This window comes from Oncorhynchus keta, chromosome 2 (genome assembly GCF_023373465.1).
Source record: "Oncorhynchus keta strain PuntledgeMale-10-30-2019 chromosome 2, Oket_V2, whole genome shotgun sequence".
In the NCBI taxonomy this organism is placed as follows: domain Eukaryota; kingdom Metazoa; phylum Chordata; class Actinopteri; order Salmoniformes; family Salmonidae; genus Oncorhynchus; species Oncorhynchus keta.
In genome coordinates this window covers 7,241,920-7,265,635 of record NC_068422.1, presented here as the reverse complement: position 1 = coordinate 7,265,635, position 23,716 = coordinate 7,241,920, and the positions used below count along the sequence as shown (strand labels likewise).

The 23,716-nt window shown below is 42.7% G+C and overlaps 1 protein-coding gene and 1 long non-coding RNA gene across 2 annotated transcripts in view; one reads left to right on the top strand and one right to left on the bottom strand.

Annotated features, from left to right (window-relative positions):
• LOC118397835 (protein TANC2-like) overlaps positions 1–23,716 on the bottom strand; it is a 213,050-nt gene that overhangs the window by 106,690 nt on the left and 82,644 nt on the right. The window lies entirely within an intron of this gene.
• On the top strand, positions 19,389–21,781 carry LOC127909479 (uncharacterized). Its single transcript, XR_008071415.1, has 2 exons — positions 19,389–19,624; positions 19,811–21,781. It is a non-coding gene; the product is annotated as an uncharacterized LOC127909479 (long non-coding RNA).

The following is a 23,716-nucleotide window of genomic DNA, read 5'->3' as shown; positions in this document are numbered from 1 at the left end:
TTGAGACTGATTCCCTGACCTGTCAATGTTTTTAATTTGCTGTTTTTGATTTGGTTATACTCTTGTGAATTCTATGCTTTTTACTAGATTACTTGTAGTTTTTCATGTTGTTTGTCTGTAATTTTTGTAATGACTTGGTGCTGCCTATCTTGGCCAGGACGCTCTTGAAAAATATATATTTTAAATCTCAATGAGCCCTTCCTGGTTAAATAAAGGTTAAATAAAAATAAATGTAAAACATGTCCGACGTAGGTAAAACATTTAAACATTTAACACTCGCAAGGCTTCTGGCCCAGATGGCATCTCTAGCCGCATCTCAGAGCATGAGCAGACCAGCTGGCTGGTGTGGTTATGGACATATTCAATCAATCCCTATCCCAGTCTGCTGTCCCCACATTTCAAGGTGGCCATCATTGTTCCTGTTCCCAAGAAAGCCAAGGTAACTGAATTAAATTACTATCACCCCGTAGCACTCACATCTGTCATCATGAAATGCTTTGAGACTACCCAGCAAGCAATGAGGAATTGACCCAGAAGCGGCCCTCTTCCAGGGGGCAGGAACTGATTGAATCGGCCAGGAATCGGGTGTCGGACTCGGCCCGAAATAAAAATGAATGACTGCCCAGAATCGGCCCAAGTACATTGGGCCAGTTCCGTCTAACAGAGTTCAGCCGACTTTGCCGGAATCCTACCAGAGTCCCCCCAAAAGTGGCCCGATGCAAATTCAAATAAATGTATACAAAATTACCTGATTTAGTAATTTTAAATATAACTATTATACATTCCATACAAACAAATTATTCCCATCCACAAAAAAAGCAAGGTGGAGGAAACACCATACACCTGGGTGACCATGTCAGCGTGCATGCGCCTAGCCCGCCACAGGAGTCGCTACAGCGCGATGGGACAAGGACATCCCGGACGGAAAACCCTCCCCTAACTTGGATGACTCTGGGCCAATTGTGTGTAGCCTTATTGGTCTCCTGGTCACTGCAGTTTGCACTGCGATGCAATGTCTTAGACAAGAGGAATACGTATGTGAGAATGCTGTTCATCTACTATAGCTCAGAATTTAACATCATAGTACACTCCAAACTCGTCATCAAGCTCGAGACCCTGGGTCTCGATCCCGCCCTGTGCAACTGGGTACTGGACTTCCTGACGGGCCGCCCCCAGGTGGTGAGGGTAGGTAACAACATCTCCACCCCACTGATCCTCAACACTGGGGTCCCACAAGGGTGCGTTCTCAGCCCTCTCCTGTACTCCCTGTTCACCCACGACTGAGTGGCCATGCATGCCTCCAAGTCAATCATCAAGTTTGCAGATGACACTACAGTGGTATGCTTGATTACCAACAACGACGAGACGGCCCAGAGGGAGGAGTTGAGGGCCCTTGGAGTGTGGTGTCAGGAAAATAACATCACATTCAATGTCAACAAAACAAAGGAGTTTACCGTGGACTTCAGGGAAGAGCGGAGGGAGCAGCCCCTTATCCACATCGATGGGACAGTAGTGGAGAGGGTGGAAAGTTTTAAGTTCCTCAGCGTACACATCACGGAAAACTGAAATAGTCCACCCACACAGACAGCGTGGTGAAGAACCTCAGGAGGCTTGTCACCAAAAGCACTCACAAACTTTTACAGATGCACAATCGAGAGCATCCTGGCGGGCTGTATCACCGCCTGGTACGGCAACTGCTCCGCCCACAACCGTAAGGCTCTCCAGAGGTTAGTGAGGTCTGCACAACGCATCACCGGGGGCAAACCACCTGCCCTCCAGGACACCTACACCACTCAATGTCACAGGAAGGCTATGAAGATCATCAAGGACAACAACCACCCGAGCCACTGCCTGTTCACCCCGCTATCATCCAGAAGGCGAGGTCAGTACAGGTGCATCAAAGTAGGGACCGAGAGACTGAAAAACAGCTTCTATCTCAAGGCCATCAGACTATTAAACAGCCACCACTAACATTGAATGGCTGCTGCCAACATACTGACTCAACTCCAGCCACTTAAATAATGGGAAAATTGATGTAAAAAATGTATATTACTAGCCACTTTAAACAATGCCACTTAATATAATGTTTACATACCCTACTTTACTCATCTCATATGTATATACTGTACTCGATACCATCTACTGCATCTTGCCTATGCCGTTCTGTACCATCACTCATTCATATATCTTTATGTACATATTCTTTATCCCTTTACAATTGTGTGTATAAGGTAGTTGTTATGAAATTGTTAGGTTAGATTACTCGTTGGTTATTACTGCATTGTTGGAACTAGAAGCACAAGCATTTTGCTACACTCGCATTAACTTCTGCTAACCATGTGTATGTGACAAATAAAGTTTGATTTGATTTGGTTAAACTAAAATTAGAAAATGACGGTGTAGAAATGTTATGCTCTTAGTGTAAGCTTTATTTAACTAGGCAAGTGAGTTAAAGACAAATTCTTATTTACAAGGACTGCCTACTCCTTCCTCCCCATCAGGGAGTTAAACCCCAGTCTCCTGCAGGACACTGGATTCTTTAGCTAAATAGCTCAATACTGTACTCCCGACCGTCACGTTGTACAGTACCATATTTTCCATTCCATCCTAATGGAAAACCTGAGTGTTTCGTTTTTCATTTTTCTCAGAATAGAAACCCAATAATATTAATCAAATTAATTAAGCCAAATTTCTTCAAATCAATCCCATCTAGTAATGCCAATATGGGAGACTATCAATTGTTTCTCAAAGCACTAACTTGCATTAATGTAAAAAATTGCTGACAATTAAATAATGTCTCATCTCTGTACCCTACACTTACAGATAATTGTAAGGTCCCTTAGTCGAGCAGAGAATTTTAAACACAGATTTAACCCCAAAAACCAGGGAGTTACCCAATCGCAAAGAACGGTACCTATTGGGAGATGGGTGAAAATAAAAAAGCAGACATTGAATATCCCTTTAAGCATGGTGAAGTTATTCATTTGGATGGTGTAGCAATACACCCAGTCACTGACGTCCTTCCTGACTCATTTGCCAGAGAGCAAGGAAACCGCTCAAGGATTTCACCATGAGGCCAATGGTGATTTTAAAACTATTACAGAGTGCAATGGCTAGGATAGGAGAAAACAGGATGGATCATCAACAATACTAACCTAAATGACAGAGTGAAAAGAAGGAAGCCTGTACAGAATAAAAAATATTACAAAACATGTTAAAAATGTGAGAAAGAAATGTACTTTATGTCCTGAATACAAAGCAATATATTTGGGGTAATTCCAACACAACACATCACTGAGTACCACTCTTCATATTTTCAAGCAAGGTGGTGGCTGCATCATGCTATGGATAGGCTCGTCATCAGCAAGTACTGGGGATTTTCTTATAATAAAAAGAAATGGAATAGAGTTAAGCACAGACAAAATCCTAGAGAAAAACCTGGTTCAGTCTGCTTTCCAACAGACACTGGGAGACAATTTCACACTTCAGCAGGACAATAACCAAATATACACTGGAGTTGCTTTCCAAGACGACATTAAATGTTCCTGACTGGCCGAGTTACACTTTTGACTTAAAAATACTTGAAAATACTGTTTAGTATTTATTACAACAAAAAACTTGACACAGCTTAAATAATTGTAAAAATGATAAATGTGCAAATATTTTACAATCCAGGTTTGCAAAGCTCTTGGAGACTTACCCAGAAGATGGGTGATAAATGTTTCATTCAGGCTGTAATACAACAAAATGTGGAATAAGTCAAGGGATATGAATACTTTCTGAAGGCACTGTACCGGGTGCCATTTGGAAAAATTGGGGGAAAGGGTGCCATTTTGCCCACTGGATTGAACAGAGGAGCAAAGCCCACTGTTTTGATCAGGAGGAGCAGCACAAGGCCTAATTCCACAGCTAGTAGATTTAAATAAATGCGTAAATATATACACCGGGGTCCGGAATTATTGACACCCTTGATAAAGATTAGCAAATATTACAGTATGAAATAAATAATTCAAATACTGATTAATATTGTATGCAAAAGAAAAAAGAGAAATTCTATTATTTTATACCAATTCTCTTTCTCTGAGCAATTGTTTTTGTTAAACAATCATTTTTTTCTCTAAAAGATAGGGGTCAAAATTATTGACACCCCTGTTTCAATACCTTGCAATACCTTACCTTGCAAGGATAATGTCTTTAAACCCATTGAAAACCTGTGGTTTGAATTGAAGGGGGTAGTTTATAAGCGCAGACAAAGGATATCAAGTATCTGGAAGGATTCTGTATGGAGGAAATGTCTAAGATCTCGCCCAATGTGTTCTCTAATCTCATAAAACATTTTAGAAAAAGGCTGTTATCCTCGCAAGTTGAGGTATTGAAATGTATCGAAAACAGGGGTGTCAATCATTTTGATTCCTACCTTTTTGAGAAAAAAAAGGATTACTTGTGAAACAAATCTCTTTCTCTGATGAATTGTTTTAGTATAACATAATATAATTTCCCTTTTTTGGGAATACAAAATTAATCAATATTTAATTGTGTATTTTATACACACGTTTTGCTAATCTTTATCAAGGGTGTCAATAATTTCGGACCCCAATGTTAATTCCAGAGTAAAGGTATTTATTTCATGCATCAATAAAATCCCCTTTAATTAATCAGTCTGGAGATAGCAGAGGCCACCGGTATAGACCAAGCCAATGGAATTAATCTCCCAATTAAAACCCTGCATCTGCGAGAAAACACACACACACAATTATAGAATGACAAGTGAGGTCACAGCTTCCCATGAGAGAGAGAGCACTTAATGTAATTACCTGTAACACATATGGAGGGTGAAATAAATGTGTAGCTGCTTCTGAAATGGCACACTATTCACTATATACTGCACTACTTTGGACTTCTGGACCAGAAGTACCCTCTAATGTTTGACCACGACCTCTGCTGCAGCTAATGATAATAAACATTTCATTAATTGATTCATTAATTGATTCATTTATTTGGCACTTCTAGATGCTCAAAGTAGCTCAGTGGCAGGTGGGAAATTCCCCAATACACCGAATCCTATTCCCAGTGAGAGTGTGTTTATCCTACTAGGATGAGTTCCCCCATGTCAGAGGAACACAGAGAGAATAATTCACCACAAATGTCCCATTCAAAAATGATTAAAGTCCTGAACTATCCTAAAACACTGTGTACATCAGAGCCAAAGACTGACATTGTATAAGCTGACATAGAGGAGCAGTAATACACTGGGTAATAAAATAATACTTTGGGTTTGAATACAGATGTCCATTCTAATCCAAGAAAAAAAGTGAATGCATAGCAGAGGAAACATTGTTTTAAAAGTCTTGTTTGTCCTGAGCCAGCAGCCTATTAATTTCAGTGAAGGAGTCAGGAGCCATCCATAATGCATTGACGCTTCACTTCTCTCCTGACAGAGTACGTACTGTGTGTGTGTGTGTGTGTGTGTGTGTGTGTGTGTGTGTGTGTGTGTGTGTGTGTGTGTGTGTGTGTGTGTGTGTGTGTGTGTGTGTGTGTGTGTGTGTGTGTGTGTGTGTGTGTGTGTGTGTGTGTGTGTGTGTGTGTGTGTGTGTGTGTGTGTGTGAGAGAGAGAGGTTGAGAGGGTTGCTCAGAGGGAGCAGATAGTCTGCTCATTAAGAAGCTGACATTCTGCTTTAGAAGCATGTCTACTGTAGCGAACAGTCTGGAATAGGAAGAAAAATAACGCCCATTCAAGGTGGCCGTATCCTCGCATACCAGCCGACTCTGTCATTTCAATTCAAAGGGCTTTATTGGCCTGGGAAACATATGTTAACATTGCCAAAGCAAGTGAAGCAGATAATAAACTAAAGTGAGAAAAAATACTAAAATTAACAGTAAACATTACACTCACAGAAGTTCCAAAATAATAAAGACATTACAAATGTCATTATGTGTATATATACAGTGTTGTAACGATGTGCAAATGGTTCAAGTACAAAAGGGAAAATAAATACACATAAATATGAGTTGTATCTACAATGGTGTTTGTTCTTCACTGTTTTCCCTTTTCTTGTGGCAACAGGTCTTGCTGCCGTGATGCACATTGTGGTATTTCACCCAATAGATTTGGGAGTTTATCAAAATCAGGTTTGTTTTCAAATTCTTTGTGGATCTGTGTAATCTGAGGGAAATATGTGTCTCTAATATGGTCATACATTTGGCAGGAGGTTAGGAAGTGCAGCTCAGTTTCCACCTAATTTTTTGGGCAGTGTGCACATAAGCCTGTCTTCTCTTGAGAGCCAGGTCTGCCTACGGCGGCCTTTCTCAATAGCAAGACTATGCTCACTGAGTCTGTACATAGTCAAAGCTTTCCTTAAGTCTGGGTCAGTCACAGTGGTCAGGTATTCTGCCACTGTGTACTCTCTGTTTAGGTTCAAATAGCATTCTAGTTTGCTCTGTTTTCTTTGTTAATTCTATCCAATGTGTCAAGTAATTATCTTTTTGTTTTCTCATGATTTAGTTGGGTCTAATTGTGTTGCTGTGGGGTCTGTTTGTGAACAGAGCCCCAAGACAAGCTTGCTTAGGGGACTCTTCTCCAGGTTCATCTCTCTGTAGGTGATGGCCTTGTTATGGATGTAAGGTTCTGTATTTATTTTATTAGTCAACCTTGTGTTATTTTCATTGTGTTCTTGAACGTAGCCCTGTTTCTTTGTGTTCTTGAACGTAGCCCTGTCTTTAATATTTGTTCATTGATTTCACCTGTGTTAGTTACCTGTGTCCTTCTGTAGCTCAGTTGGTAGAGCATGGCGCTTGTAACGCCAGGGTAGTGGGTTCGATTCCCGGGACCACCCATACGTAGAATGTATGCACACATGACTGTAAGTCGCTTTGGATAAAAGCGTCTGCTAAATGGCATATATTATTATTATTATTACTCACCTGGAATCATCAGCTCCTTATTTAGTTCAGTTCATTCTGTTTGTTCATTTGTAAGGTATTGTTCGTTTTTCCTAGCTCGTTTGTGAGAACCAGATGTAGTCTTCAGTCCTAGTGTCACACCCTGGCCATAGAGAGGTTTTTATTTTCTATTTTGGTGTGACTAGGGTGGCATTCTAGTTTCTTTAATTCTATGTTGGTGTGGTTCCCAATCAGAGGCAGCTGTCTATCATTGTCTCTGATTGGGGATCATATATAAGTTTTCATAAGTTATATTCAGTTTTCAGTCCGTTTTCATTTGGGTTTTGTGGGTAGTTGTTTTCTGTTTAGTGTCTGACCTGACAGGGCTGTTTCGGTTTTCCCCTCTTTGTTGTTTTGTTTGAGTGTTTTAAGTATTACATTTATCATGAACACTTACAATGCTGCGTTTTGGTCCTCTCCTTCATACGACGATCGTTACACCTAGTTTTGATTCACCTGCCTGTTTTCCTACCACTTATGTATGACCATTGCTTGCCTGTGACCACAATTCCTGCCTTCTGCGAAGGCGAAATAAACACCTGCCGCGCCTTGTTCGTGTATCTACACCTTCTTCTCCCTGAGTACTCATTACAATAGAAGGGTTGGGAAACAATCCTTTTAGGTGGTGTAGAATTTAACAGCTCTTTTCTGGATTTTGATCATTAGCAGGTATCGGCCTAATTCTGCTCTACATACATTATTTGGTGTTTTATGTTGTACACAGAGTATATTTTTGCAGGATTCTGCATGTAGAGTCTCAATTTGGTGTTTGTCCCATTTTGTGACTTCTTGGTTGGTGAGTGCACCCTAGACCTCACAACCATAAAGGGCAATGGGTTCTATAACTGATTCAAGTATTTTTTGCCAGATTCTAATAGGTATGTCAAATTTTATGTTCCTTTTTGATGACATAGAAGGTCCTTCTTGCCTTGTCTCTCAGATCATTCACAGCTTTGTGGAAGTTACCTGTGGTGCTGATGTTTAGGCCAAGGTATGTATAGCTTTTTGCGTGATCTATGGAAACGGTGTCTAGTTGGAATTTGTATTTGTGGTCCTGGCAACTGGACCTTTTTTGGAACACCAAAATGTTGGTCTTACTGACATGTACTGTCAGGGCCCAGGTCTGCCAGAATCTGTGCAGAAGATCTAGGTGCTGCTGTAGGCCCTCCTTGGTTGGTGACAGAAGCACAAGATCATAAGCAAACAGTAGACATTTGACTTCAGATTCTAGTAGGGTGAGGCCGGTACTGCAGACTGTTCTAGTGACCTCGCCAATTCGTTGATATATATGTTGAAGAGGGTGGGGCTTAAGCTGTATTCCTGTCTCACCCCACAGCCCTGTCGGAGGAAATGTGTGTTTTTTGCCCATTTTAACTGCACACTTGTTTGTGTACATGGATTTTATAATGTTGTATGTTTTTCCCCCCAACACCACTTTGTATAGCAGACCCTCATGCAAAATTGAGTCAAAGGACTTTTTTAAATCAACAAAGCATGAGAAGACTTTTCCTTAGTTTTGGTTTGTTTGTTTGTCAATTACGGTGTGCAGGGTGAATACGTGGTCTGTCGTACGATAATTTGGTAAAAAGCCAATTTGAAATTTGCACAGAACATTGTTTTCACTGAGGAAATGTACGAGTCTGCTGTTAATGATAATGCAGATGATTTTCCAAAGGTTGCTGCTGACACATATCCCCTGGTAGTTATTGGGGTCAAATTTGTCTCCACTTTTGTGGATTGGGCTGATCAGTCCTTCGTTCCAAATATTGGGGAAGATGCCAGAGCTAAGGATGATGTTAAAGAGTTTTAGTATAGCCAATTGGAATTTGTTGTCTGTATATTTTATCATTTCATTGAGGATACCATCAACACCACAGGCCTTTTTGGGTTGGATGGTTTTTATTTTGTTCTGTAATTCATTCTATGTAATTGGAGAATCCAGTGGGTTCTGGTAGTCTTTAATAGTTGATTCTAAGATTTGTATTTGATCATCTATATCAAAATCAAATCATATTTGAAAACAGTGAACGCTGTTTAAAAGCCTCTTGGACCTAGACTTGGCGCTCAGGTACCACTTGTAATGCGGTAGCAGAGAAAACAGTCTATGACTAGGATAGCTGGAGTTTTTGATGATTTTTAGGGACCTGCTCTGACACCACCTGGTATAGATGTCCTGGATGGCAGGAAGCTTGACCCTGGTGATGTCCTGGGTTGTACGCACTACCCTCTGTAGTGCATTTCCGATCGGAGGCCGAGCAGTTGCCATACCAGGCAGTGATGCAACCCATCAGGATGCTCTTGATGGTGCAGCTGTAAAAATAATTTGAGTACCTGAGGACCCATGCTCATCTCCTGAGGGGAAAACGGTTTTGTTGTGGCCACTTCACGACTGTCTTAGTGAGCTTGGACCATATTAGATTGTTGTTGATGTGGATGCCAAGGAACTTGAAGCTCTCAACCTGCTCTACTACAGCCCCGTCGATGAGAATGGGGGCATCCTCGGTAAACCTTTTCCTGTAGTCTACAATCATCTCCTTTGTCTTGATAATTTGAGGGAAAGGTTGTTGTCCTGGCACCACATGGCCAGTTCTCTGACTTCCTCCCTATAGGCTGTCTCATCGTTGTCGGTGATCAGGCCAACTACTGTTGTGTCATCAGCAAACTTAATGATGGTGTTGGAGTTGTGCCTGGCCGTGCAGTCATGCGTGAACAGGGAGTACAGGAGGGGACAGAGCACGCACAGCTGAGGGGCCCCCGTGTTGAGGATCAGCGTGGCAGATGTGTTGTTACCTACCCTTACCACCTGGGGGTGGCCCAGGAAGTCTAGGATCCAGTTGCAGAGGGAGCTGCTTAGTCCCAGGGTCCTTAGCTTAGTGATGAGTTTTGAGGGCACTATGGTGTTGAACACTGAGCTGTAGTCAATGAACAGCATTCTCACGTAGGTGTTCCTATTGTCCAGGTGGGAAAGGGCAGTGTGGAGTGCAATAGAGATTGCATCATCTGTGGATCTGTTTGGGCGGTAGACAAATTGGAATGAGTCTAGGGTTTCTGGGATAATGGTGTTGATATGAGCCATGACCAGCCTTTCAAAGCATTACATGGCTACATACGTTAGTGCTACGGGTCGGTAGTCATTTAGGCAGGCTACCTTAGCGTTCTTGGGCATGGACTATAGTGGTCTGCTTGAAACATGTTGGTATTACAGACTCAGACAGGGAGAGGTTGAAAATGTCAGTGAAGACACTTGCCAGTTAGTCAGCGCATGCTTTGAGTACATGTCCTGGTAATCCATCTGGCCCAGCGGCCTTGTAAATGTTGACGTGTTTGAAGGTCATACTCACATCGGCTGCGGAGAGTTTGATCACACAGTCATCCGGGACAGTTGATGCTCTCATGCATCTTTCAGTGTTGCTTGCCTCAAAGCGAGCATATAAGTTATTTAGCTCATCTGATAGGCTCGTGTCACTGGGCAGCTCTCAGCTGTGCTTCCCTTTGTATTCTGTAATAGTTTGCAAGCCTTGCAACATCCGACGAGTGTCGGAGCCGGTGTAGTACGATTCGATCTTAGTCCTGTATTGACGCTTTGCCTGTTTGATGGTTCGTCGTAGGGCATAGCGGGATTTCTTATAAGCTTCTGGGTTAGAGTCCCGCTCCTTGAAAGGAGCAGCCCTACCCTTTAGATCAGTGTGAATGTTGCCTGTAATCCATGGCTTCTGGTTGGGCTATGTACGTAGAGACACTGTGGGGACGATGTCCTCAATGCACTTATTGATAAAGCCAGTGACTGATGTGGTGTACTCCTCAATGCCATCGGAAGAATCCCGGAACATATTCCAGTCTGTGCTAGTGTAGCAGGGTTATATTGGTGATTCCTCTTGCCACTTTATTGTTAAGCCAATGGGTTTTTGGTTTGAGTTTGTCTTGCCTTCACCTACTCAACATGGCATCTTATTGGCTGTTTTGCGTAGCTTGCTTACGAGGGGGGATGTTCCAGTTAGAATCGTCCCAGTGAACAAGCACCAAACCAGCGGTAAGTTGTTGGTTGCAAAGCACTGTACATCAAAAGTGATTTTTATACTCTCAAGTGATGATTTAAATGTAGAATTTATATCAAATTGTTTGTAAATGTAATTCGAACATCACACATAAGATGCAGCGGGTTTTGGAGAATATTTGTTGTGCATTTTGTTGTAAAGAATTCCCGCCAGTGCTAGCTAGCAACTTACTGTGTCTGGTGGGGGTGGGTTCATATATTTTGTACAGTGCGTGAGTGCAGAGTTGGATGGTGAGACGTGCATTGCATGACGTGCAATTTTGTGCCCTTCCTATCAGGTACATTGTTAAAGATATTATATTGTATATTGTAATTGTATTATTTTGGTAACTATCCCAGTGAAAAAGCACCAAACCAATGTGCGTGAGTGCAGAGTTGGATGGTGAGATGTGCATTGCATAACGTGCAATTTTGTGCCGTTCCTATCAGAATAAATCTACATGACTGGTGCTACATGTTGGAGTTCTGTGTCGATGACTGATTGTACACAACGCAAGAAGAGTACTGTTACACTAGCCATACGTATATGTTTTTGCTGTTTGTTCTTTGTTATAGAGCCATAAAGATTGGAGAAGTGGTTTACCCATATCTCCATTTTGGATAGATAATTTTTGATGTTGTTGTTTGTTTAGTGTTTTCCAATTTTCACAGAAGTGGTTATTCTATGGATTCTTTAATTACATTGAGCTGATTTCTGACGTGCTGTTCCTTCTTTTTCCGTAGTGTATTTCTGTATTGTTTTAGTGACCGTCTATGTCTCTGTCAAACCATCTACATGCGTAGAGGTTAGGGCCAGAGCCATAGATGGGGACATATGTACAGTATGGCCCTGAGACAGTCTGGTCGAGCCTTCTTCTTCGCCTGAAATCCAAACTCATTATAGTTCAGCTTCTTCTTCTTCTACTGTGGAGAGAAACAATAATGCAACAATGATATGTTGGTTTGGATTCCAGGCTAGCCTGTCCTCTCCTAACTAGTGTCTGGTGTGTGTATGTATGTGAGTTAGACAGGGATAAATCCCACAGTGGGCTAGGTGACGGCCAGCCAGGGGAGCAATGGAACAGAAATCCTAATGATATCAAAAAGGGGAAGTACAGTGGGGCAAAAAGTATTTAGTCAGCCACCAATTGTTCTCCCACTTAAAAAGATGAGGCCTGTAATTTTCATCATAGGTACACTTCAACTATGACAGACAAAATTAGGGGAAAAAATCCAGAAAATCACATTGTAGGATTTTTAATGAATTTATTTGCAAATTATGGTGGATAATAAGTATTTGGTCACCTACAAACAAGCAAGATTTCTGGCTCTCACAGACCTGTAACTTATTCTTTAAGAGGCTCCTCTGTCCTCCACTCATTACCTGTATTAATGGCACCTGTTTGAACTTGTTATCAGTATAAAAGACACCTGTCCACAATCTCAAACAGTCACACTCCAAACTCCACTATGGCCAAGACCAAAGAGCTGTCAAAGGACACCAGAAACAAAATTGTAGACCTGCAGCAGGCTGGGAAGACTGAATCTGCAATAGGTAAGCAGCTTGGTTTGAAGAAATCAACTGTGAGAGCAATTATTAGGAAATCGAAGACATACAAGACCACTGATAATCTCCCTCGATCTGGTGCTCCACGCAAGATCTCACCGCGTGGGGTCAAAATGATCACAAGAATGGTGAGCAAAAATCCCAGAACCACACGGGGGACCTAGGGAATGACCTGCAGAGAGCTGGGACCAAAGTAACAAAGCCTACAATCAGTAACACACCTATGTACCTATGATGAAAATTACAGGCCTCTCTCATCTTTTTAAGTGGGAGAACGTGCACAATTTGGTGGCAGACTAAATACTTTTTTGCCCCACTGTATCTGCCCAGACCCATGATGCATCCTAAATTGCAAATTGTCATCATAGGGCTCTGGTCAAAAGTAGTGCACAATATAGGGAAACGGGTGCCATTTTGTACCCATCCCTAGTCTCAGACCCAGGATGACAGGGAGAGAGGTATACACATCCCCAGTCTCAGACCCAGGATGACACGGAGAGAGGTATACACATCCCCAGTCTCAGACCCAGGATGACACGGAGAGAGGTATACACATCCCCAGTCTCAGACCCAGGATGACAGGGAGAGAGGTATACACATCCCCAGTCTCAGACCGAGGATGACAGGGAGAGAGGTATACACATCCCCAGTCTCAGACCCAGGATGACACGGAGAGAGGTATACACATCCCCAGTCTCAGACCCAGGATGACACGGAGAGAGGTATACACATCCCCAGTCTCAGACCCAGGATGACACGGAGAGAGGTATACACATCCCCAGTCTCAGACCCAGGATGACAGGGAGAGAGGTATACACATCCCCAGTCTCAGACCCAGGATGACACGGAGAGAGGTATACACATCCCCAGTCTCAGACCCAGGATGACAGGGAGAGAGGTATACACATCCCCAGTCTCAGACCCAGGATGACAGGGAGAGAGGTATACACATCCCCAGTCTCAGACCCAGGATGACAGGGAGAGAGGTATACACATCCCCAGTCTCAGACCCAGGATGACAGGGAGAGAGGTATACACATCCCCAGTCTCAGACCCAGGATGACACGGAGAGAGGTATACACATCCCCAGTCTCAGACCCAGACCCAGGATGACAGGGAGAGAGGTATACACATCCCTAGTCTCAGACCCAGGATGACACGGAGAGAGGTATACACATCCCCAGTCTCAGACCCAGGATGACAGGGAGAGAGGTATACACATCCCCAGTCTCAGACCCAGGATGACAGGGAGAGAGGTATACACATCCCCAGTCTCAGACCCAGGATGACAGGGAGAGAGGTATACACATCCCCAGTCTCAGACCCAGGATGACAGGGAGAGAGGTATACACATCCCCAGTCTCAGACCCAGGATGACAGGGAGAGAGGTATACACATCCCCAGTCTCAGACCCAGGATGACACGGAGAGAGGTATACACATCCCCAGTCTCAGACCCAGACCCAGGATGACAGGGAGAGAGGTATACACATCCCCAGTCTCAGACCCAGACCCAGGATGACAGGGAGAGAGGTATACACATCCCCAGTCTCAGACCCAGACCCAGGATGACAGGGAGAGAGGTATACACATCCCCAGTCTCAGACCCAGACCCAGGATGACACGGAGAGAGGTATACACATCCCCAGTCTCAGACCCAGACCCAGGATGACAGGGAGAGAGGTATACACATCCCCAGTCTCAGACCCAGACCCAGGATGACAGGGAGAGAGGTATACACATCCCCAGTCTCAGACCCAGACCCAGGATGACAGGGAGAGAGGTATACACATCCCCAGTCTCAGACCCAGACCCAGGATGACAGGGAGAGAGGTATACACATCCCCCAGGCCTACATAACCTACTGAAATAACATGTCAGCCTTTATCAGAGGGGAAATAGGAAAATAAACAATTTATTGCCTTTAATTCCCTTGTTTGTTTTAGAGGGGGCGTCTGGGAAGGCACTATAATAACGTGATGAAATACTGGGCTCTGCAGAGCCATGGAGGCAGGTGTATTCCCCTGGCTAGAGGGAGAGCTGGATAAATATAGGAACAGGCTGCTTTCACTCCCATTTCTCAGTATCCCATCACACCAGTTGACATGTAATAAGTGACCACTAGGAGGAAAAAATAGGGGTGTCTGTTGTTGATTAAATTAAACGGAGTTTTGCTAGGAGACATCAAAATAAAAAAGTGGTAGCAGAGTAGCCCTGGTTTTAAATTATTTGAATGTGCTGCATTGGTGCCCCCTTCCTCTTGGTTTGGCTATAATCTTGAAAGTTGACCAACTGCCTGTGGGGATGAATAGAGACAGAGAGACTGGTGTCGGCATCACACCACACCCTGCTGGGGATTAGGAGAGGAACAGAGAGGAGGGTGGAAGCTAGAAGAGGAGAGCGAGAAGAGGATAGAATCTAGAGGAGGAGAGAGACAGAGAGGAGGGTATAATCTAGGGGGGGAGGGAGACAGAGTGGAGGATGGAAGCTAGGAGAGGAGAGAGGAGGATGAAAGCTAGAAGAGGAGAGAGACAGAGACGAGGATGAAAGCTAGAAGAGGAGAGAGAGAGAGGAGGATGGAAGCTAGGGGAGCAGAGAGAGAGGAGGATGGAAGCTAGGGAGGAGAGAGAGAGAGAGAGAGATGAGGATGGAAGCTAGGGGAGGAGAGAGAGAGAGAGAGAGAGAGAGAGAGAGAGAGAGGAGGATGGAAGCTAGAGGAGGAGAGGGACAGAGAGGAGGATAGAAGCTAGAGGAGGAGAGAGACTGAGAGGAGGATGGAAGCTTGGGGAGGAGAGAGAGAGAGGAGGATGGAAGCTAGGAGAGGATAGGGACAGAGAGGAGGATGGAAGCTAGGGGAGGAGAGAGAGAAGGAGGATGGAAGCTAGGAGAGGAGAGAGAGATATGAGGATGGAAGCTAGGAGAGGAGAAAGACAGAGAGGAGGATGGAAGCTAGGGGAGGAGAGAGAGAGAGAGAGAGGAGGATGGAAGCTAGGAGAGGAGAGGAGATGGACAGAGAGGAGGGTAGAAGCTAGAGGAGGAGAGAGACAGAAAGGAGGATGGAAGCTAAGCTAGGGGAGAAGACCAAGGAAAATAAACCGCTTTATTCACATGTGACGACAGTTTATGCATAATCTACATGCTGTATGTGTTGATACATTGACAGTCAAATGGCCAAAATGGCCCACTGTGAAATGTAATTAGATGGTGAGACAGAACACAGCTGACAACAATGAGACTGAAAGTCAAGCAGAACAGAGCCTGTTTAACATACATAGCTGAACTGAACTGAACTGAGAGACCTCTACAATCAAACACAGAATATCATTCATCTGACTAATGTAGTCACTTCTCCCATCAATCCTCTCACCCCTCCGCTCACCCCTCCTCTCACCCCTCCTCTCACCCCTCCTCTCACCCCTCCTCTCACCCCTCCTCTCACCGCTCCATCACATCCCTCCATCTGAAACAAGACATCTATACCTACAAGTCATTCTGAGGAGCTGTCTCCAACTAACCACAGCAACTGTTTAAATGAATATCACGATAATAATGACAAATCCCACATCCAATTCCCTAATCTAAATTATAGCCGTTATCAAATGTACAAATGACACGGGCCACGTCAAATCACCAGTAGACAGAACACAGAGATTATGTCGGCATAAATCCCGACAGGCCCGTAGGTCAAAAGACCTACAGGCCCTGGTCAAACGTAGTACATTATATAAGGAATAGGGTGCATCCTGAGACTCCATTTCATATGCTCTGCAGTGGCCGGGTTGCCGTCCCTGTTCAAACAAATGGCCGTGGCCGCAGGAAGGAGAATGGCTCTGTGTTTGACAGGCGGTTTAAAGGAGTAAATAGAGTGGTGACACGGGGAAGGAAGGTCACAACGCACTGGGACATGAATGACAGGTAATCAGGGAGAGAGAGAGACAGAGAGCGAGAGACAAAGAGAGACAGAGACAAAGAGAGAGAGAGAGAGAGAGAGAGAGAGAGAGAGAGAGACAGAGAGAGAGACACCGAGAGACAGACAGAGAGACAGAGAGAGACAGACAGAGAGACAGAGAGAGACAAAGAGAGAGACAGAGAGAGAGAGACCGAGAGAGATGGGCACATTTGCATTGAGATGGAGTCATTTAAAGTGTCAGTCAATGACTCCGGCCTGGTCGAGCATTCAAATTGAATTCCTACTGAATGAAATAGTTGAGGCTCGAGTAGTCTGGTCTCATCCCCTGCCTTCTTCAGCCTTTCCACTTCTCATTTATTTTTCAATAGGATTTTGGGGGATTTTTCCTCAAATGGCACCCTATTCTCTTCATAGTGCACTATTTTTGACCAGGGCCCATAGCGAATAGGGTGGGATGCATACACCATGATACTGTAGCTGCCCTTTTCATCATTCATCAAATGACGTAAAAGATGACCAGTAGAGACTGAAAAAAATGCTGTGTTTCTTTATTAGGGAGAAAAGGTAAAGGAGGGAGCCCGAGGGGAAGTAAAAATGACTTATTACAGCAGAAAAGAGTCACATTTTAAAGAAATCCTGGCATGTCTGTCTTGCTCTGAGCTCAAATGCCACATGGGGGCAGAATGGTGTCAGCCTGAAGCAGAGAGGGCACGCACACGTCTGATGGTCACCACATAGAGATGGAGCTGACAAACATGGCAGCTCTGCTTCTAGCTCCTAAGCAACTTTGCAGTATTTCGTTTTTTTGTGTGTTATTTCTTACATTATTATCCCAGAATTTTTGGGGGGTGTTATTATTATTATTATTATTAGCCCAAAATAACTTTTAGATATCAGAGTGGAGGTAACTCACTAGCATTACGACCAGGGATACAACTTTCCCAAATTGGATCCTTTATTCTTACCTCACTTTAACATATCCCAAAGGCTGCTCCAAGACACCGACTGTGGAGAAGAGGTATTCGGAGTGGACTTCTAGTCCGACTAAGGAGGCATGCACACCATCCACCTCTTCCGAGTATATTACTCACTAATGTTCAGTCTCTGGGCAATAAAGTAGACAAACTCAGGGTGAGGATCTCCATCCACAGAGACATCAAGGACTGGAACATACTCCGTTTCACAGAATCATGTCCCTCTTGGGATATACTGTCCCTGTCCATATAGCTAGCTGGGTTCTCAGTACATCGCGCAGACAGGAATAAAATAACTCTCTGGGAAAAAGGAAGTAAGGGGTGTATGTTTCATGATAAACTACTCATGGTGTGATTGTGATAACGTACAGAAACTCAAGTCAGTTTGTTCACCTGACCTAGAATACATCACAATAAAATGCTGACCATATTACCTCCCAAGAGAATTCTCTTCGGTTATAGTCACAGCCGTGTATATTCCCCATCATGCCGACACCACAACGGCCCCCAATGAACTACACTGGACTTTGAGCAAACTGGAAACCACATATCCTGAAGCCGCATTTGTTGTAGCTGTGGATTTTAATACGTCAAATTTGAGGAAAACACTACCGAAGTCCTATCAACACATTGAAAGTGTGAACCACCGCATTCAACCAAGGTGACAGGGAATATGGTTGAATACAAACAGTGTAGTTGTTCCCTCCATAAGGCAATCAAACAAGCAAAACGTCAGTACAGATACAAAATGGCATCGCAATTCAATGGCTCAGATATGAGACGTATGTGGCAGGGTCTACAGACAATCACGGATTAGAAAGGGAAAACCAGCAAATTCGGACACCAACGTCTTGCTCCAGGAAAAGGTAAACACCATCTTCGCCTGCTTTGAGGATAACACAGTGCTATCGACGCGGCCCGCTCACAAGAACTGTGGGCTCTCACTCACGTTGGCCACGGAGGATAAGACCCAGACGGTATCCCCAGCCGCATCCTCAGAGTATGTACAGAGTGTTTACGGACATATTCAATCTCTCCCTATCACAGTCTGCTTTCCCCACTTGCTTCAAGTTATTCACCATTGTTCCTGTACCCAAGAAAGGTAAAGTAACTGAACAAAATGACTATCGCCCCATAGGACTCACTTACTGCATCATGAAGTTCTTTGAGAGGCTAGTTCATATGGTTGCCATCCCCGTACAGGGACCAACATCAGGGGAAATTTCAGAGTGACAACTAAAAATACAACTTCGTAACATTAAACATTCTTGAAAATGCAAGTGTCTTACACCCTTCAAAAGATTAGAATCTTGGTAATCAAACTACGTTTTCCAATTTAAAATAGCTATTACAGAGAACAAATACCATGCTTTTGTTTGAGAAGAGCAATCAACAACAGAAACATTTTCCGCCATGACCGTTTTTACACATTCACATCTGAAGGTAAAATGATGACTTACATTCTGATAGCTTGCTCTTATTTCTCTTCCTGAGGGTCCCAGTGATCAAATGAAGTGGCGTTTTCTTTGATAAAATCAATTTTTATAGCCTAAATCGAAACATTTTGTAAACCGTTTGTGCCATGAATTCCATCTCTATCAAACTTTTACGGAGCATTCTACGCGATTCCCCCATGTAAACAATTGTTTATCTAGTCATGGTGGGTTTCAGTGCATTCCTCTGGATGTTTGCAACACAGCCAAAAGTCATCGGTTTATTTGCGGGGAGTATTGACCGAAGTGAGCTGATTTGAAGACAATTATAAATGACTACCTTACGCACCAATAATTTTAGCGAAGCTTCATTGATTGACTATATTTCTGCCCAATGACCAGTGATCTTCTTGAAATCTAGCTGGGTAGATAGCCAATGAGCTGAGGTAAATGCCAGTATGTAATGGTTTGGGGATGGACCACAATTCATTGGTTGTAATCGCACGCGTAAGGAACTCCATTCTTGCCTTGACGATCAGAGGAGTTGCTGTAAGGCTTTTTACGCGCAGCTGTATTCCGGAAAGTTGTATTTTCAACGATTTCATTGAAGATATCATGGCGAATAAATCAGGAAAAGCGAAGTCAAAGTCTAAAGTGAAAGTGAAAAAGTGAAAGTGAGACAGGCTTTTTGTTTAATGAATCTTGGAGTGTTATGATTCAAACAAACTGAGGAGCCGTTTCTGCAAGGACAGGACGTACTTCTGGACGGGTAAGTGCTAATGCCGTTTTATGAAATGTATATATACACACACACAACAATGGCCGGAGTTGAATGGAACAGCACTTCACCTTAGTGACTGTTCACTCTGCTCTATACAATACATATCTGTTTATTTTATGTGATGATAAAAGGCTCATACAATACAAATATTTTTTTTAATGTTTTCTTTCACAGTGATAGCGACTCCGACTGGGAGCCCCCAGTGCCAGGCTGCCCGCTCTACCTGTGCCCCCAGTGGTGTTCATATGCCACAGTTCATTACTGCAGGCATGACTGTGCCTCAGGGCCAAAAGGGCACAGCATGGAGGCCTCGTTGTGTTCTGTGTCGCATGAAATGCACCACTTGTTCAGTTTGCCTCTGCTTTACATCAGAAAGAGACTGCTATGGGACATGGCACAGGCAGCAAAATATTATGACGAGGACTTCCAAGGGGTGTACTGTTTTTTTTAAATATTTATTTTCTAATATTTTTTTAAACATGTTTTTTGTGTGTGTGTGTTAGAATTGCTTTTTGATATGTTGTATATAGTTATTTGCACTGCTGTATATAGTTATAGGTAATTTCACCAATTCGGCCACTTGGGTACATTTGGGCAACTTGTATTGGACACCTGGGTGACTTCATGCTAAATGTCATGTAGCTCACCCATTCCTGAAGTTATCAGTCTGAAACTTTGCACACCTACAGTTGCCCTCTTGTGTTATCCATCAAAATGATATCCAGCATCCTATTCTAGTACATGTGAAAGATGATACTACAACAATAAAAAACAGAAAACGTATGCTCTTTCTTTCTCTTTTCTTCCACCAGATCTACTGTGTTATATTCTCCTACATTCAATTAACATTTCCACAAACTTCAGAATGATACCAAGAATATGCATATCCTTGCATATCCTGAGCTACAGGCAGTTAGATTTGGGTATGTCTTCAGGCGGAAATTGAGAACAAAGGGATGCAGCCATAACAAGTTAAGGATCACATCACATCACCTCTACCTTACCTGACACCCTAGACCCACTTCAAATTTGCATACCGTGCCCAATAGATCCACAAACGATGCAATCGCCATCGCACTGCACACTGCCCGATGTAAGAATGCTGTTCATTGACTATAGCTCAGCCTTCAACACCAGTCCCTATCCATATCGACGGGACCGCAGTGGAGAAGGTAAAAAGCGTCAAGTTCCTTGGCGTACACATCACCGACGATCTGAAATGGTCCACCCACCCAGACAGTGTGGTGAAGAAGACGCAACAGTCTTTTTAAACTTAAAAGGCTGAAGAAATTTGGCTTGGCACCTAAGACCCTCACAAACTTTACAGATGCACAATTGAGAGCATTCTGTTGGGCTGTATCACTGCCTGGTACGGCAACTGCACTGGCAGTAACCACAGGGCTTTCCAGAGGGTGGTGCGGTCTGTCCAACGCATCTCTGCAGGACACTTACAGCACCCGATGTGACAGGAAGGCCAAAAAGATCATCACGTACATCAACCACCTGAGCCACGGTCTGTTCATCTCACTACCGTCCAGAAGGCAAGGTCAGTACAGGTGCATCAAAGCGGGGACCGAGAGACTGAAAAACAGCTTATATCTCAAGGCCATCGGACTGTTAAATAGCCATCACTAGCCGGGTACCACCCGGTTAACCAACCCTGTACCTTACAGGCTGTTGCCCTATATAGACTTGGAATCACTGGTCACTTTACAAATGGAACACTAGTCACTTTAATAACATTTAAATAATGTTTACATACTGCTTTACCCAGATCATATGTATGTATTGTATTCTATTCTACTGTATTTTAGTCAATGCCACTCTGACATTGCTCAATATTTATATATGTAATTCATTAATTTAATTTTTTTACTTTTAGATTTGTGTGCATTGTTGTGAATTGTTAGATAATACTGCACTGTTGGAATTAGGAACACAAGTATTTCACTACACCCGCAATAATATCTGCTAAATATGTGTATGTGACCAGTCAAATTTGATTTGATTTGATCACCACACAGCCAGCTTGTCAGAAGTGGGTCTGGCTGTCTGACACAGCTCTGCCCCATATTATTTCCTGCTTGCTTAAGTGTGCCAGTTGGAATGCACTGAAATTTGCTTCATAAACCTAGGCTATACCAGCACTGTCTGGCTCTCATTTTGTTTCAATATATGTCAAAATTAGATCTGATCTTGTGTATGAACACATTTCTCTCATAAGGCTCTGAGTGACTTGTCTGAGATACAAATGTAAACATATTTGATGTAATGCCCCCTTTTCCCAGGGCTGTACACATACTACAAGGTTCTCTTTTACTGTAATCTGTATCAACAGACCGTACAAAGAGTCTACTCTTTTACTGTAATTTGTATCAACAGAGTGGGCAAAGAGATTCTACTCTTAATGTAATCTTTATCAACAGAGTGGGCAAAGAGATTCTACTCTTAATGTAATCTGTATCAACAGAGTGGGCAAAGAGATTCTACTCTTAATGTAATCTGTATCAACAGAGTGGGCAAAGAGATTCTACTCTTAATGTAATCTTTATCAACAGAGTGGGCAAAGAGATTCTACTCTTAATGTAATCTGTATCAACAGAGTGGGCAAAGAGATTCTACTCTTAATGTAATCTTTATCAACAGACTGGGCAAAGAGATTCTACTCTTAATGTAATCTGTATCAACAGAGTGGGCAAAGAGATTCTACTCTTAATGTAATCTGTATCAACAGACTGGGCAAAGAGATTCTACTCTTAATGTAATCTGTATCAACAGAGTGGGCAAAGAGATTCTACTCTTAATGTAATCTGTATCAACAGACTGGGCAAAGAGATTCTACTCTTAATGTAATCTGTATCAACAGAGTGGGCAAAGAGATTCTACTCTTAATGTAATCTTTATCAACAGAGTGGGCAAAGAGATTCTACTCTTAATGTAATCTTTATCAACAGACTGGGCAAAGAGATTCTACTCTTAATGTAATCTGTATCAACAGACTGGGCAAAGAGATTCTACTCTTAATGTAATCTGTATCAACAGACTGGGCAAAGAGATTCTACTCTTAATGTAATCTTTATCAACAGAGTGGGCAAAGAGATTCTACTCTTAATGTAATCTGTATCAACAGAGTGGGCAAAGAGATTCTACTCTTAATGTAATCTGTATCAACAGACTGGGCAAAGAGATTCTACTCTTAATGTAATCTGTATCAACAGAGTGGGCAAAGAGATTCTACTCTTAATGTAATCTGTATCAACAGACTGGGCAAAGAGATTCTACTCTTAATGTAATCTGTATCAACAGAGTGGGCAAAGAGATTCTACTCTTAATGTAATCTGTATCAACAGAGTGGGCAAAGAGATTCTACTCTTAATGTAATCTGTATCAACAGAGTGGGCAAAGAGATTCTACTCTTAATGTAATCTGTATCAACAGAGTGGGCAAAGAGATTCTACTCTTAATGTAATCTGTATCAACAGAGTGGGCAAAGAGATTCTACTCTTAATGTAATCTGTATCAACAGACTGGGCAAAGAGATTCTACTCTTAATGTAATCTGTATCAACAGACTGGGCAAAGAGATTCTACTCTTAATGTAATCTGTATCAACAGAGTGGGCAAAGAGATTCTACTCTTAATGTAATCTTTATCAACAGAGTGGGCAAAGAGATTCTACTCTTAATGTAATCTGTATCAACAGAGTGGGCAAAGAGATTCTACTCTTAATGTAATCTGTATCAACAGAGTGGGCAAAGAGATTCTACTCTTAATGTAATCTTTATCAACAGAGTGGGCAAAGAGATTCTACTCTTAATGTAATCTTTATCAACAGAGTGGGCAAAGAGATTCTACTCTTAATGTAATCTGTATCAACAGACTGGGCAAAGAGATTCTACTCTTAATGTAATCTGTATCAACAGAGTGGGCAAAGAGATTCTACTCTTAATGTAATCTTTATCAACAGAGTGGGCAAAGAGATTCTACTCTTAATGTAATCTGTATCAACAGAGTGGGCAAAGAGATTCTACTCTTAATGTAATCTGTATCAACAGAGTGGGCAAAGAGATTCTACTCTTAA